The 17,648-nt window shown below is 41.0% G+C and overlaps 1 protein-coding gene across 1 annotated transcript in view; it reads left to right on the top strand.

Moving 5' to 3' along the window:
* The window catches only part of CLSTN2 (calsyntenin 2), a 610,129-nt gene that overhangs the window by 213,159 nt on the left and 379,322 nt on the right, over window positions 1-17,648 (top strand). The gene's annotated exons all lie outside the window — the stretch shown is intronic.

The following is a 17,648-nucleotide window of genomic DNA, read 5'->3' as shown; positions in this document are numbered from 1 at the left end:
CAGCTCTTTGCCTATCTAGCTCATCATGCAAGAGCCAGCGAGGTCCAGCCCCACCTCCTAAACACCTGCAAAAGTGGATTCCTTATTGACCCTCCCTTCTGAAGTTTCTGCAAAATTACATCTGAGCTACCTAATCACATAGTTAGAATTCCAAATCCTCTTCTCAGTTTCAGTTATTGGGAGCTTCTCCAAGCATGAAGCCATCCCTTGCCTCCCTATCACACACATTAGTTCTATAGTTCTTTCTCTGGTGGACCACGCTCAGACTTGTCTTAGAGTCTCTTACATTGCAGTTCTCTCTTCTGGAGCATTCTTCCATCCCTCTCAGCTTTCAGGTCTCAGCTCACCTATCTGTCACTTTTGAACGGTGGTCCCTTCAGCAACCTCAAATAGGTCACTTCCCTCTGACATATATCCTTATAGGATCTTCTACTTTTTTTAGCACTTACCCCAATTTAATTACTGGTTTAACGGGGCTCCTGGGTGGCTCAGTCAATTAAGCATCTGCGTTTGGCTCAGGTCATGATCTCAAGGTCCTGGGATCAAGCTCTGCTTGGTCTGAGATGGATGGGCTCCCTGCTCAGTGGGGAGTCTGCTTCTCCCTCTCCTTCTGCTCCTTTGCCCCCACCCCCGCTCATGCTCGCTCTCTCTCTCCCTCTCTCTCAGATAAATAAAATCTTAAAAAAATAATAACTAGTCTAACTACATAGTGCTGTACCTCTAATACCTAGCAAAGCCCCTCCCCCCATGCCATAGTTACTATATAAATAAATATTTGTTAAATGAATTTGTTACTTATGGACAACATTGTGTACATGGGCAGTGGGGATTCACATTCCATTAGTCTGTTTTTATTTGTGGGTGTAAGCCATTTTGCAAGTTATTTTTGGTTAGTTGAAAATCAACCCCCCAGGAGTAAGCAGTCCCCATATCCTAAAGGTCTACTTTACAGCTAGTTCCTTTTCCTTGTACTTAAGGAAATCCCATTTTCTCCTACTCCATGCTCAGGGGAGTTAGAGATAATCTACATATCCAAGACATAAATGCTTCATGAATCCAAGAGATACTTACAAAGAACCTGTTATGCACAAGCCCCAAGGACAAGCCCTGAAGCCAAGGTTTGTCCCCACATGCACTAACTTCAGCTCAAAGGATCCCAAAGGAGGCCTAATTTACCTGTGATTGGAGCCACACTGGCTGTGGAGCTTGGGTGCCTGCCTGGTTTATGTGGTGCCTCAGAGAGCTTGCTTTAGGAGGATTTTGGAATTGCATGCCCGGGCACGGTGTGGGGCTTGTTAAACTGTAGAGGAGGAGATGACATTCCAGCTTCCACTGTTGAGAGAAAGGGTCCTGGCACCTTGTTCCCTGCATGGTTCCTCTCAGCTTCATTTATGGGCCCTGTTGCTCAGACTGTGTAGGCAGAAGCTCTTTTATGAAGACAGAGGGGTAGAGGAGCAGGTGCACTCATTGGCACAGGGAATACAAGAGGCTGCCAGGCAGTTAAAAAAACAAATTACCCTACACAAAACCATGGGAATGCTCTGCCTTTGACTGTCACTCCTCAGGGCTAGTCACCTACCTATGGTAGGAATTTGGCAAGAGCTCTGGCTTGGAGCTTCAGCATTCTGCCCAGCAGTGGTGAAGAGCAGGACTTCCCCCTATAGTACTGGGATAGGCTCTGCTAACTGGTATCCACCAGCTCAGACCATGTGTGCTATGAAAAGAGCTATGAGGGCTGGGTGCACCTGTGTGTGTTTGGGGGGATGCAATTAAAAAGGAAATCAAGGCACAGGTAAATCCATTCTCAAAATCATTACCTCACCCCTGAATTCCTTCTTGGAGAGCCTCATTCTTTGGAGGTTAAAAGACCTTTAAAGTTGTCAGATTCTCTCTACACAAAAATAAGAGCCTTTAAATGAAGAGGGTCTGAGCATGATTCATCACTGGTACCTTGGGAACAATACAGAGGGTGGAACATAGGACAGTGATGGCAGCATGGGAGATGAGAGAAACATCATGCTGGGAAAGGGGCTTCCCAGAGGGAGATGAGCTGTGCTAGGAAAGGGCAGAATAAGAAGAAGGAGGCTGGTGTCAGAAAGACACTTTTCTGATCCCACTGACAGTTATGATGGGTGATAGTTCATTCAGTGACTTTGCATGTATTTATTGGTGCTTCCCATGGGCCAGACACTGTTTAAGCTCTGGAGAAAGAGTGATGGACAAAACAGATAAGGTCCCTGCTTTCAGGGTTTCTATTCCAGAGGGGTCAAATAGACAATGAAAAAGTCAAGACTTACAGAAGGTCATTTCAGGTGTGATAATTGTCATGGAAAGAATCAAGGTGTGATAGGATGAGTTGGGCAGTGAGAAGATACTTCAGATGAGGTTTTCTGGAAGGGGTTCCCTGAAGTCTGAGCTGAGAGCTGAATGATGAGGAGGGGTGAGTCATGCCATAGCAGGAAAAGCATTCAGGCAGAGGAAAGAGCTAGTGCAGAGGCTTCCCCAAGCTAGGACTGAGCTTGGTAAATCTGAGGAATAAAAATGAAACTACTGTGGCCAGGGTGGAGTGGGTGAGGAGAAGTGGTGGAGGGATGAGTCAGGAATGATCTTATACATCATGGGAATAAGTTTGAATTTTATCCTAAGTATGGTGGGCAACCTCAAGGGGCTCTAAGAAGAAATGGCCATGGCCTGTTTTATGATCAGATTTTCTTTTTGAAACCACCACTCTGGAAGCTCTGTAGAAAAGGGATTATAGGGGAGAAGAGTGAAAATGGAGGCAAATTAGAGGGTCCTTGCAGAGTTTCAAGCAAGAGATGGTATTGGCTGGGGATGGGAGGTTGGCAGGTGGGAGAAGAGAAGTTCCACTTTTTTTTTTTAAGGATTTTTAAAAAGATTTTATTTATATGACAGAGAGAGAGAGCACATGAGCAGGGGGAGTGGCAGGCAGAGGAAGGGGGAGGGGGAGAAGCAGGCTCCCCACTGAGCCAGGGAGCCCAGTGCGGGACTCGATCCCAGGACCCCAGGATCATAACCCGAGCCAAAGGCAGAGGAAGGCAGACACTTAACCAACTGAGCCACCAGGCGCCCCTGAAGTTCCACATTCTATCATGTTGATGTAGAAATGGCAGAACCTGCTGATGGTTTATGTGTGGATATGTTGGTTTAGAGAAAAGCAGGAATCAAGGGCCCTCCTGGGGTTTTTGCTTGAACAGAAATAATGGTGCCCTTTTCCAAGATATGGTGCCCTGAGGTGAGGAGCAGGCCTAGGAGGAAATCAGAAGTTGCCTCCTGTTCCAAGTGGCAGGTTCAGGTTTCCTGAACATTTGAATAGGAATGATAAATTATACCTGGTTAGGGATTCATCTTTGAGAAAAGAGCATGCAAATTACATTCAAAAGCTTAATGTCCTTGCTTTCTCCCAAAGCCAGGGGCTGGGTCTAGAGCAACCTGAGTCTGCCTAGGAATTGTTTGCTTGGTACACTGGAAAACCCTAGAGGATAATAGCCAAATTGCCACTCTGCAAGTATACCTTCAATCCAATTCATTATGCATTTGCTAAGTGCCCACTATCAATGATGCCCACAGTCATGGAATCACCCTTAAGTCAAGGGATTCCAAAATTTCAAGACAGAGGCATGAAGGTTCATTGCATTATGATTATGATCTGTCTCAAAAACCATTTCTAAGATTGTTAGGCCCAAGCTATAAGAGTAAGAAGCTGATTTTATGTCCTTATTCATGCTTCCTCTCTCCCTTTTCTTAAAACAGATTTATTACCAACCCTCCTGAGGACAATCTTATTTATCTTCGTCTTGCCCTACATTCTCAGCATAGATACCTAGGCTGGATATATAATGTTCTTTGCATTCCATTGACCCCCCCACCCCTCACCCATTGTCTACCACTTCTCCTAGGAGAGGGATGGCAAATGGGTTTCATTTAAGTGCTACTTCTTTTTTTTTTTAATTTTATTATGTTATGTTAGTCACCATACAATACTTCATTAGGTTTTGATGTAGTGTTACATGATTCATTGTTTGCATATAACACCCAGTCCTCCATGCAATACATGCCCTCCTTAATACCCATCACCGGGCTAATCCCTCCCCCCACCCCCCTCCCCTCTAGAACCCTCAGTTTGTTTCTTGGAGTCCATAGTCTCTCACGGTTCATCTCCCCTTCTGATTCCCCCCCGCTTCATTTTTCCCTTCCTTCTCCTAATGTCCTCCATGCTATTCCTTATGTTCCACAAATAAGTGAAACCATATAATAATTGTCTTTCTCTGTTTGACTTATTTCACTCAGCATAATCCCCTCTAGTTCCATCCATGTCAATGCAAATGGTGGGTATTCATCCTTTCTGATGGCTGAGTAATATTCCATTGTATATATGGACCACATCTTCTTTATCCATTCGTCTGTTGAAGAGCATCTCGGCTCCTTCCACAGTTTGGATATTGTGGACATTGCCTCTATGAACATTGGGGTGCATGTGGCCCTTCTTTTCACTACATCTGTATCTTTGGGGTAGATACCCAGTAGTGCGATTGCTGGGTCATAGGGTAGCTCTATTTTTAATTTTTTGAGGCACCTCCACACTGTTTTCCAAAGTGGCTATACCAACTTGCAGTCCCACCAACAATGTAAGAGGGTTCCCCTTTCTCCACACCCTCTCCAACATTTGTTGTTTCTTGCCTTGTCAATTTTTACCATTCTAACTGGTGTAAGGTGGTATCTCAACGTGGTTTTGATTTGAATTTCCCTGATGGCTAATGATGATGAACATTTTTTCATGTGTCTGTTAGCCATTTATATGTCTTCCTTGGAGAAGTGTCTGTTCATGTCTTCTGCCCATTTTTTGATTTGATTATTTGTTTTTTGGGTGTTGAGTTTGAGAAGTTCTTTATAGATCTTGGATACCAGCCCTTTATCTGTAGTGTCATTTACAAATATCTTCTCCCATTCTGTGGGCTGCCTCTTTGTTTTGTTGACTGTTTCCTTTGCTGTGCAGAAGCTTTTTATCTTGATGAAGTCCCAAAAGTTCATTTTTGCTTTTGTTTCCCTTGCCTTTGGAGATATGTCTTGAAAAAGTTGCTGTGGCCAATGTCGAAGAGGTTACTGTCTATGTTCTCCTCTAGGATTTTGATGGATTCCTGTATCACATTGAGGTCTTTCATCCATTTAGAGTTTATCTTTGTGTATGGTGTAACAGACACATAGATCAATGGAACAGAATAGAGAGCCCAGATATGGACCCTCAACTCTATGGTCAATTAATTTTCAACAAAGCAGGAAAAAAGATCCGATGGAAAAAAGACAGTCTCTTCAATAAATGGTGCTGGGAAAATTGGACAGCTATATACAGAAGAATGAAACTCAACCATTCTCTTACACCATACATGAAGTGCTACTTCTTATTGATTGATAGAGTTTGCTAGAAACACTGTGTTGGGAAGGAATCTGAGGTCATGCCCAGACTCAGTGGGATTGACTACCCATGCCTGTCCTGGATATGAGAGAGGGCAAGGTTCTGTCCACTTGTTCCAAGATGTTTTAATTACCTTTTACCTATGTCAACCAACCCCAGATATTTCCAGGAATATACTTCTTCTCAATTTCATTGTTCATGCCTAGAATAGAGTTTTGTACATAATAGGCTCTCAATAAGTATGTATTGAATGGATAAATAGAGGAATGAATAAATGAATAAATAAATGAGAAAAAAAAATTTTTTTTTAAAGTTAACCCTGAGGGGGCTGAGAGCATGACCAAGCACCCTGTGTGCCTGGCAGTCATGAGAAAGTGTTTCCTAGACCTCCAACTATAGGGTGGGTAATGAGCTGGTAGGTGTTGAGACATCTTGGCTTTGAGGCCATGCCTCCCATGGGCTGCTTCCAGCCAATGACTGAGTGTGGGGATGCTGGGGGATCCTAAGGCAGACCCACTCCTGGGAGACACAGGATTTCCAAGACTACTGGCTTTGGGTAGAGGATGACCCCAGGGATTCAGCTTTATACAGTTCCACTTAGACTCCATGATAGGATAAGACTCTTTCAAACAATCTTCTCTTCTTTCCTACATTGGGCTCACACTTGCATCAAGGTCTAAAATCATTTCCAGCCTCTTCTGGCCCTTTCCCTCTTTTCCTTCACATAAGCATTTTCCCTTGTAAAATCCTTTAATCCCATCTTGGGTTTTCTATTGTTTTTTGTTTTGTTTTGTTTTGTTTGTTTTGGTTTGGGTTTGGTTTTTTTGTTTTGTTTTTGTTTTTGAGGACCTAGACCAACACCATCCTGCTAACATCAAAAGGGACCAGGACTCTATTAACCCTACCAGATGCCAGCTGTGCAGCAGGTTCATGCCCTTTGTGAAGTAGAGTGAGTTCCTGGAAAAATTCTGATGGGAAGAAGCATCACTGTTGAGAAATTCAATCTCATTTAAAAAAAAAATGAGAAAATGATGTTGAGAATTAACATGTAACTGTTTTTGTAAATATTTCAATTTTCACTAATATATAGCACACCAAATAATACACTATCAATGACATGATACCCATCTTAAATTCAATATAATGAGCTCTGAATAATTAATTCCATTTATCATTCTGTGTTCATAAGAATCTTTTAGACTTTCCCAACCCTAAATGAGTTAACTGCCAGTACGTTTCTGTGCTTTGTTGCAGATAATGTGCATGTCTTCTTTCCCATCCAAATGTCCTGTGATGATCTGATTTCATGAGATAGGAGTTACTTTTCCTCCTGTGACCTACTCAATTCTATGGGATTCCATGTAATTCTTATTATTATATGCCGTACTGCCCAGGCCATTGTTTACCTTCTGCTGATTTCCTTAATGGACCCTGTCTATCCATTCTTTGTTTTTCTTTTCCTTTTTCCTTCCTTGTTCAGTTATCCCCAGAAGTAGTGTTGGTGTATGTTGGAAACCAACATTCTCTTGACGGATCAAAAGTTATTCAGAAGTAAATATGTCCAAACCAGGAATCCTGGTTAAGAGAATTTATATTTGGGGAAGAAACATTGTACATGGATCTTCACACAGATCATTGACAGAAGCAGTAAGAGCATATTCATTCATTGATCTTTTAACACCATGTGCCATGCCCCGCACTTAGTACTGGTGAGATCAGGGATTTCATGTATCTCTTTTGGGAAGGATGCCTTAAGCACTGAGAGACTCTTCTAGCTGGCAAATACCTGTTCTATTTACAGCTAGGAGAAATTGACACCTTTAACAGTGGAGTTACCCTTTAAAATCGCTAAGATCATGATTTCTCTTTTGAGACACACTGGTTGCCTCCCAAACACTCTGAAAATTCAGAGTACAGATTTATTTCAGAAATTCATCACGATGCTTTTAACCTCTGATGCCTTTTGCAGGAATGATTTATGAAGTTTGTTTCTTTTTATGGCGGTTTCTCCAACCAGGTTGCAAGAGATATAAAGACTGTGATTTCAGACAATTATTCTCTTGACAGCATGTGCTCAAGTTCATACAGCAAGGGAAGATGCTCCACTTCCTTTTTCCAAAAGAATCAGAAGCTCTATTACCCACCTGGTATAGCAACAATCGGTGTGCAAGCTATTCAGTCAACCAGTTGCTTTTCTTTCACATCCAGGACCAGAGAAAGGACTGATCTTGTCACTACATTGATCAACTTTCCTCCAACTGAGTTGAATCTGAGAATTGATTATTTGAGTCTTGCCTTAACAATTTTAGGTATCTTTTCTTTCCCTCCCTCTCCTCTGTCTCCTTGTTCTCTCTCTCCTCTGTCTTCTCCACTCACATCTGTTCTCTTTCTTCCTACATAAGGAGTAAATACTGTGTTGTAAATCCTTTGCCAGGTCATAGAGCAAACTTGTTTGGTCTAAAGAACACTTTAACACTCATATTACAGAACCCCCCCAAATTTATGTTTTTGTGGGTTATACCTATTGCTGTGTATTGCATTACTAATTAAAGCTGATAAAATTTAAAATATACATTTATTAATTCAGTTAAAATAATAATAAACCTGTCATGTTAACAAAAATATTTTATTAAAAACTATATTATTCAAAGGAAAAAAATAGTGAAGAGGGTGCCATTTTTTTACATTTTTGCAAATGTCTGGCTTTAATAGAAGACAGCTGAATTCTCTTATCTGCTTCTGCATTAAATCTGTTGTGGTCTCGTGTTGTATAGCCTCTGGAAAACTCCTCCAGAGAGAATGAAAACAAAGGAAGCAAATAACATCTCAGTACTTTTATGAACATGGTTTTGACATTGTGAACCCTCAAGGGTCTCAGGAACCTCCAAGAATTCCTGGGCCATAGTTCGAGAACTGCTGTGTGTGCTAGGGTTAGAGATACAGACATGGAAGAGCCAGTATCTTTCCCCACCATTTGCTAGAGGAAAGAAACAAAGGATATTTATAGCCCAGTATGGACCTTGGTGTGCTCAGGATAGGGAGGTGGCTTTGGGAGCACAAGGAGAGAGGCCTAATTCAGTCTGGGTGTGTTTTCAGGGGTGGAGGGAAAGGGGAGGCTCAGAAAATTCTTCCCTGCATTTGTGGTGCCTTAGCTGATGATACTGTAGACAACTAATTGCAAAGGGAACCACCTTGTCTGAAACCCCTGATGCTCGGGGCTGATCATGAGGGCAACCTAGGGTTTGGCTTACAGCTTTATCAGGATTATGTATTTAGTGGTGGTGGAGGAGAGGCTTTTTTGTGCCTATCCCCTACCTCTGATATTCCACAACTTCCCAGAAAGGAGCCAGATAGTCCACATAAATAAGAAGTGAAATTGGCCTGCCAATGCTTTCTTTCTGAAGCAGTGAGAAGCAGATGAGCATTTTGCAGTGAATATACTATAAACCAGATAATTGCCATTCATTGTTCTGAACATCTTGGGATCTAAGGCATGAAATGGAATTTGCAGTAAAAATGTATCACACATTTCCTATCCTCTGGAACAAAGTTGATATCATAAGCCACAAAAGTTTTATTTATTAGTTTGCCAGTAGAGAAACAAAAATATGGTGTTTCTATCTGAGGTTAAAAGGAATTTGCACTGTCATGTCAAATCCTTTCACTCATTTTTGAATATAACTTTTTAAAATATTCTTCAATGAGCAAGATGGCTAGTTTTATGTGTCCATTTAGCTAGGTTATAGTACCTAGTTATTCAGTGAAACACAAATTTGGGTGTTGCTATGAAGGTATTTTGGAGATGTGGCTAATATCTACAATCAATTGGTTTTAAGTAAAGGAGATTACCCTCAATAATGTGGGTGAGCCTCAAACAATCAGTTGAGAGGCTTTAAGAACAAAAGCTGAGTTTTCCCAGAAAAGAAGAAATTCTGCTCAAGACTGCAACAATAACCCCTGCCTAAGCTTGTAGCCTGCAGGCCTGCCCCCATAGATTTCAGATTTACCAGCCCCCATAATTATGTGAGCCAATCCTTTTCTTTATGTGTGTGTGTACACACACACACATATGCATACACAAATGTATGTATGTATGTGTATGTATATATTTATATATGTGTATATGTATATATATGTATGTGTATATGTACATCTCTATCTCTTTCTATCTCCTATTGGTTCTGTTTCTCTGGAGAACCCTGACTGTTTTCCCATAGATTTCAGTCTTGGCTGTTTTGTCTCCTTGCACTCCCTTAGAGCACTTGATCCAAGAGTGGACCCACAGGAGATGGAAACAAGCATGTGCTGTTGCATTGATCACTGGTCAGAGGAAGAATAGTTGGGGTGGGACTTTCAGTTCCTCCATGAGGGACCGTGACCTTGACTGATTTAAGCACCCCACACCTTCCATAGCCTCATCCATGAAATGGATCCCGTGCTGTCCTCTCATGGATGGTTGAAAGGATTTAATGAGATCACAGCTGTAGAGCCTGGCACATAGAGGTCCCTTAAGAGTAGCAGTTCCTGATTAGTTACACTGAACAACAGTGATTACAGAAAGAGTTTTAGACAATTGCACTTAGTAGTGTAAACTCCAAAGTAAGTTAAGGGCTGGTTTTAGGGGTTAAAGATGTTTAAAAGGCAGTGAAGTATAAGATATTGAAGGAATAACAATGTTGGGGAAGTATAGATGTAATAATCATTTTGTTCAGTAAGTAAGACATTTTTGTGTGGAAAAATGAGTTGGCTCCAGCAACTGAATGTGAACATTAAACCATCAAAATCCCTGCCCCACTTCTTCCTATTCAAATGATCCTCTTGAATGGCTCCCAATCTTCTTTACAGACTTAATCTAATTTTCCCATCCCTGGGAGTTCTGTTAGGTTGTCAGCCCACCAACAGGTTTATTGGGTAGCTTGAGCATTGTCTACCTGGGGCACACTGGGTCCCATGTGGGTCCTGACCCTAGCCTGTTGAGCTTCAGAATCAAAGGTGCTTTACTGTGGACATACAACATGCTAGTCACCAAGTCAGCTCTGACCCAAGGTCTCATTTTATCTTCCTCCCACTAACCCTGCAGAATTAGTATTACCTCCATTTTATAAAAGGAGAGGGAGCAGAGATCTGGGAAGATTGAAAGACTTGCCTAAAATACCCTGTAGGTTACATGGTATCAGAACTATGACAAGAAGCCCAGTACCCCTTGCACCCAATCTCAGGCTTTGTCTTGCACAAGCTTTGAGCAGTTGGCTTTGTCCAGATGGCTTATGTGGAGACAACTGAAACTCACTTTTGTAAGATTATACAATCCCTCAGTGCACATTTCTCCCTAGCCTTGCTCCTGGCCCACATGCCAGTACCCAATAGGATAATGGCATGTGGCTCATCCCCAGGCTGGGGTAAGGACTTTGAGAGGACCCACACTCCAAACAATTATTTATGGGTGGAAAATGACAGGTGGAAGGGAAGAAAAAAATAGGAATGGTGAATAAATGGCTGGGTAAATGGATAGGAGGAAAGGAGGTAGGAAGGGAAGGAAAGCAACATGCTATCCTCACTGAGAGCACCTATCAAGCAGTTAAGGATTAACAACTCAGTCATCTTTTCCTCAAATGCTTGTTCAACCCAATTAAAACGGTGAAATGTAACCCTCATCTTCTGTGAATATTTGCATGTATGAGTCACACACATGGGATTTGTGTTTAAAACTCTCTAATTGGTACCTCTAGCAAGAAAGATACATTGCCTCTAATTAAGTGATGGCAAATGTCACCTTATGATTTGGGAGGCACGCCCTCTTTCTATTTGGGTGCTGTAGGAAAACCTGCTCACTGGAATCAAAGTGCCACTAATTGCTTCAGGCATTGGAGGTGCCAGCAAGGCAGCGGTGTGCTCACCTCACTTACTGATGTTCTGGGCACTGTGTTAGGTCCTGTGGATATCATCATGACCAGGATGTGGTCTCTTCCTGCAGAGGGCTCATACTTGTATGGGAAAGAGGGACAGGGAAACAGCTAATGGCAATGCAGTGGACCTGTAGCATGAGAGCAGGTGGTACAGGGTCATATAAAGTGCAGAGAAGGACAACTGGAGGAGGTGGGGCTGGATCTGAATCTGGAAGGATGTACAAGCAGGAGTCAGGAGGAAAGAGAGGAGAGGAGTAGATGGCACAATGAGGGCAAAGGTGTGGGTAATCGGGGAACTGGTGCCTTTGGGGGGCTTCATCTGATCTTGCAGTTGAAGGCAGGATTACTGCTGATGGATCCTAAGCAGGAAAGTGCAAGATCAATGATCAGAATTGCCTGTAGGCAGGCTGACCTCTCACCTGGACAGGGATCCTATCCTACCCTCACTCTAGAGCAGGGAATAAATATACTTTTTTAAAATGCTATTACAGTTATTGTAGTTAGGAATCATTTTATTGCAAGCACAGACACTCTGTTCAAACTAGTACAAATAGAAAAAAAAACAAAAACTGGTGCCTGGGCAGAATGAATGAAAAACTTCACTTGGCAACTTCAGACACCCAACAGGCTGATGGGTCCATGAAGACTGAGCAAGACCTCAACTGGGAAACAAGTGTGGGTGGCCGGCCTCTGTATCTCCCGCAGCTGCTCGGGCTGCTTCTCTTGTCTCTGCTTACTGGCTCCCAAATCCTGTCTCCTGGCAGATTAGCTTTCTCTGATGTTATGGCTTCTCAGCTCCCCCTAAACTTTGAGTAACCATTACACGTATGCCACCCCAACTGCTTATGGCCTTTTATCTCAAGTATTCATCACCAGGGGTGCCTGGGTGGCTCAGTCATTTAAGTGTCTGACTCTTAGTTTCAGCTCAGGTCATGATCTCAGTGTCATGAGATCAACCCCCACATTGGGCTCTGCACTCAGTACAGAGTCTGCTTGGGATTCTCTCCCTTTCCCTCTCCCTCCCCTTCTGCTCCTCCCCCCTGCTCAAGCTCTCTCTCTCTCTCTCTCTAAAATAAATGAATGAATAAATAAATAAAATCTTAAAAAAAAAAGTATCTATCACCAAATAAATTATAGGTTCTGGGCCTGTCTCCTCAATGAAAATTGAAAGATCCAACCAACTTGCCCAGCCTACTCCACGCATTGATTTCCCCTGGGTTTAGATATCCACCCAGGTCTAAGCACCCCTGCCAGGGCATCAGGTCAGAAGAGGGAAGTTGGGTATCACAGGCAAAAGACCAGCCTGACCACAAGAATGACCTATTTACTGGGGTGTAAGTTAACCTCTCTAGAGCATTTTGTAATCAGTACAGTATGTTGTTTTTGTTTTTTACTAACAGTTCACTTTTACCTAGAAGGAAGTATTGGAGTTCTGAGGGTCAACTTTAGGATGAGAGTAGAAAGATTGAAAGGGTAAATCATTAGCTGCTTGGCCCTGCTGCTTGGTTTGAGTGTTAATGCACTTTTTCAGAGGTGGAGGCAAAGAGAGAAGGCAAGGAGTGCTCCTGAGAATGCATCTGCACTCTAGTTAAAGACGCATTGGGTGACAAGACCTAATTTCTCTGTAAATGGAGCAGAAATATCACACTGGTGTTTCCTCTGTATGAGTGCAAAGATACAGGCATTTCTCCAGATGCTGAAACAGCATGAGAAAGACATAAGATGGAGGTAAGAAGCAGTCCTAAGGGGGCATGATATGACAGAGTTCAGCCTCAAGAAGAGTTGTGTAACGAAGAGAGACATTATCTCTCTGATAAAAAGACTGATAAAAAGTCTGTTCTTCTGAAGTTACAACCAAATGGAACAAAGCATGAGCTGACTGTACTCCGTCTATTGGAACAAAAAGGCAGAACAGTTGTCATGGGAGGGAAGAGATTGCCTAACATCAGCCAAGGCACAAGCATCAATACCTTGCTTCTTTCTGGAAAGGAGTTGGTTCTCTGGTGTCCCATAAAGCCAGCGTTTGGAGGTGGCTCCAGGATGAATCTATACATGCCATTAATCCCTGGGTGATGTAGATACTATCCATCAGTCCAGTCTCTTGGCTGGACTTGCCCCTCAAACTTCATTCTCAGCCAAACCTAACTATTCACATTTCCCCTGTGGTTTACCAGGTGCTTTTACCATTGGTCTTTTCCCATGCATGTTCCTCTGCCTGGGACCCCCACATCCTTTATCCCTGCTTAATTCCTACTACTCATGACTTCGAATCTACCATCTTCAGGAACTAATTCTGGATTACCATGCCTGGATTAGCGCTTCTCCTTTCTTTTTCTGTAGCACTCTGCTTTTTCTTTGCTTATCTATCTCTTGCCATACTAGTTATCGTGGACCCCTCTCCAGTCTGAGGGTCCCTTGAGGATAAGAACTTTGTTCTTACCACATTATAAATTATATATAAAATTTATACATAATAAAATTCTGCCTTTTGAAATGTGCACATTGCTAAGTTTTGCCAAAGGCACACAGAAATGTAACCATCACCACAATCAAGATACAGAACATTTCCATCATCCAAAAGTTTTCTTATGTCCCTTTACAAGCAAACCCTACCCCATCCCCCAGATCCTGGCAACCACTGATCCATAATCTGTCCTTATACTTTGGCATTTTCTAGAATGTCATATGAATGGCATCAAGTAGCATGTAGTCTTTTGTGTCTGACTTCTTTCACTTCATTTCACCAGAGAAATGCTTTGGATATTCAACCATTTTGTTGTATGGATCAGTAGTTGATTTCTTTTTACTGCTGAGTAGATGTCCATTATATAGATACACTGCAATTTGTTTATCCATTCACTAGTTGATGGCCCTTTTATTTTCTAGTTTGGTACTATTCTGAATAAAGATTCTATGAACATTTACATACAAGTCTTTTTGGGTAATTTATGTTTTCATTTGTCTTGGGCAGATCCCAGGAATGGAACTGCTGAGTCATTTTATAAGAAATTGCTAACTATTTTCCAAAGTGACTGTATTATTTTACATTCATACCAGCAGTGTATGAGAGTTTCAATTGCTTTACATCTTCATTAGAACTTGGTATTGTCAGTCTTATTTTAACCATTCTAGTGGTGGTGTGGTGACATCCAATTGTGGCTTTAACTTACATATCCTTGATAGCTACTAATGTTGAGCATCATTTCATGTTCTTATTTCCTCTGATGACAGGTCTGTTCAAATTTTTGCTGCCCCCCCCCTTTTTTTACAGATTATTTTTCTCATTATTGAGTTGCAGGAGTTCTTTATATGTTTCTGGATATAAGTCCTTTGTGAGATATGTCTCACAAATATTATCTCCCAGTCTGTGGCTTTTAAAAAAAATGTTTTCTGAATAGTGTTTTTCAAAGAATAGAAATTCATAATTTTAGAAATTTTGATGTATCAGTTTTATCTTTTATTCAGTGCTCTTTTTGTCCCTTCTAATAAACCTTTGCCTAACCCAAGGACACCGAGCTTTTCTTTTATGCTTTCTTTTAAAGGTTTCACAATTTTTAAGTCCTACATTTAGGACCATGATCTATTTAGAGATAATTTTTGTGTATAATGTGCAATATAATTGGAATTCTTCTTTTAAAATATGAATATCCAATTTTTCTCAGCATAAGTGAAAGACTATCCTTCCCCTCCATTGGATTTTCTTGGAAAGTTTGTCAGAAATTAATTGACCATGTGTTTGTGTGTCTTTTTCTGCACTCTTTATTTTTCTGTTGATCTGTATCTGTCTTATGTTAATACCTTACTACTTTATTAGTAGCTTTATAATAAGTAGTAGTAGCTTTATAATAAGTTTAAAATCAAGTAGTGTGAGTCTTCTAACTTTGCCCTTTTTGTTTCAGAATTGTTTTGGCTACATCAGATTTTTTCATTTTCATATGAATTTTGGAATTAGCTTATCCATTTATAAAATCCTACTATTATTTTGATTTGGTTTGCATTGATCAATTAGGGAAAAATTTACATTTAACTATCTTGGCTCTACCAAATCATAAACACTGTCTATCTCTCCATTAAGACTGCTCTAGGTCTGGGCGCCTGGGTGGCTCAGATGGTTAAGCGTCTGCCTTCGGCTCAGGTCATGATCTCGGTCCTGGGATCGAGTTCCGCATCGGGTTCCCTGCTCAGTGCAGAGCCTGCTTCTCCCTCTCCCTCTGCTTGTGCTCTTTTGTCTATCTCTCTGTCAAATAAATAAATAAAATCTTTAAAAAAAAAAAAAAAAGACTGCTCTAGGTCCTCTTTAAATTCTTTCAGCAATCTTATTAGAGTCTTTGGTGTACAGATGCTACATGTATTTTGTGAAAGTTATTCCTAGGTATTTCATGGTTGTTGATATTATCATATTAGCCTTTTTTATTTAAATTTCCAATAGTTAACTGCTAGTCCATAAAAATATGATTGATTTTTATATATTGACTTTATGTACTGTGGTCTTCATAAACTCACTTATTAGTTCAAGTAGCATTTTAGTAGATCCCATAGAATTTGCTTCACTGAGGATCATGTTCTCTGCAAATAAAGGCAATTTTATTTTTAATTTACAATCTTTTTTTTTTCTTCCTTTACTGAATGGGTTAGAACCTCCAGTACAATATGAATAGTACAGTACAAGGTAAGAGTGTATATCTTTGTGTATTCTTCCTGCTCTTAGGGGAGTGCATTCACTCTCTAACCATTAAGCATGATATTAGCTATAGGTTTCTACAAAAGTTCTTTATCAGATTGAGGAATTTCCCTTCTAGTCCTTCATTTGCTGATTGTTTTGATTATGAATGGATGCTGAATTTTGTCAAATGTTTCTTTCAGGAGCTCCCCTACCCATTTTACCCTCAATCCTTAAGCTGTTTTTGCATATTTAAGGTGCCCCATAAATACTTGTTGAATGAATGGAGCTGGGCTAAATACCTCTGAGGGTGCAAGGCCACACTTCAGACACTCAGAAGCATGAAATGGGCTTAGGGGAACTTAAGAATATTTGAATGCCTATTCATGTTAGAGGTACTAGATTTGCCTAAATGATCTCATGCATTTTTACAACATTCCTATGAAGTTAAGTATCTCCATTTTACAAATGACGAATGAGTAATAGATGGAATGATTAAACAGCTGGAATATGGTTGGGATGTGGGGAAAAGGTCCTGTGTTTCATAACTCAATAGAAAGAAAAAAAACAATCATTATGTTCAGAAAACAAAGAATATACAAAGGAGGATGGCTTCAAATATTTCAGTTATTTAATGGTGTGTCTGGATATAAGAATGGCACCTGTGGAATGACAGCTGAACCATTAAGAAGGAAAAGCAATCCTTGCATAATACTTAGCTCAGCCATGAACAAAGGTCTCATAGTCAAAATAACGTAAATTTAAGTTATTGGTTTGCAACCCTGATGATTTGATCTATAGACAAAACAAAGAAGATTTAATTTTGCTTACACATCAAAATACAAATGTTTATCAACTTTGACAAAGAAAAAGTCAAGAAAGATCTGAAATAAGTTAGAAGATGGGAGAAAAATTAGGAATTTGTAAGGAATGTTAACACTCTTATTTTACAAAAAGGGAACATTTAAACCCCTCTGAGCTTCAGTTCCTCACCTGCAAAATGAGATATAAAATCTTATCTAATGGGGTTATAGTGAGGATTAATGAATGTATGTAAAATGCCTAATATGGGATAGGTATTCAACTAAAAGGAGAAAAGGGTGGCAGACCTATGATAGAAGGAAGTAAACCCATTCCCACTCATGAGGGAGAACCTCAACTCTAAGGTCTATGTCACCTCTCCTGCTGACACTGTCACTGCCAGAGAGCAGGGTGGTGAGTCAGTAATGAAAGGTCAAGGGCCGTGTGTCCAGCCCAGGGCATCTGAATGACATGACAACTCTGCCAGTGGTATCATTTTCCCCATGTTACAGTTGAGGGAGTTGACACATAGAACCAGCCCTGAAGTGGCTAAGCCAGGCCTGAAACCTGGCAACTGTGACTAGATTTGGTTGCCTGCCATCGAGTCAAGCGCTACAGCGAATCTGAAACACTGGATGAGCTTGTGGCATATCCTCTATACACATTTCTAACGAATAGGCCCCTAGGTTTAATTAAAGGGGAAAAAAGATTAATTGTTTCTCCCAATAGCTGCAAATTATTTACATTGCATTTGTGTTGATGGCTAATAAAAGAGCAAAGGCATGTGGGGACAGCCCAGGGTGGCTGTAATTCTTCCAGGGTCCATAATGAAGCACCAGTTTGAATGCCA

Source organism: Halichoerus grypus, chromosome 1 (assembly GCF_964656455.1).
Source record: "Halichoerus grypus chromosome 1, mHalGry1.hap1.1, whole genome shotgun sequence".
Classification (NCBI taxonomy): domain Eukaryota; kingdom Metazoa; phylum Chordata; class Mammalia; order Carnivora; family Phocidae; genus Halichoerus; species Halichoerus grypus.
This window is presented reverse-complemented; position numbering and strand designations above follow the sequence as displayed.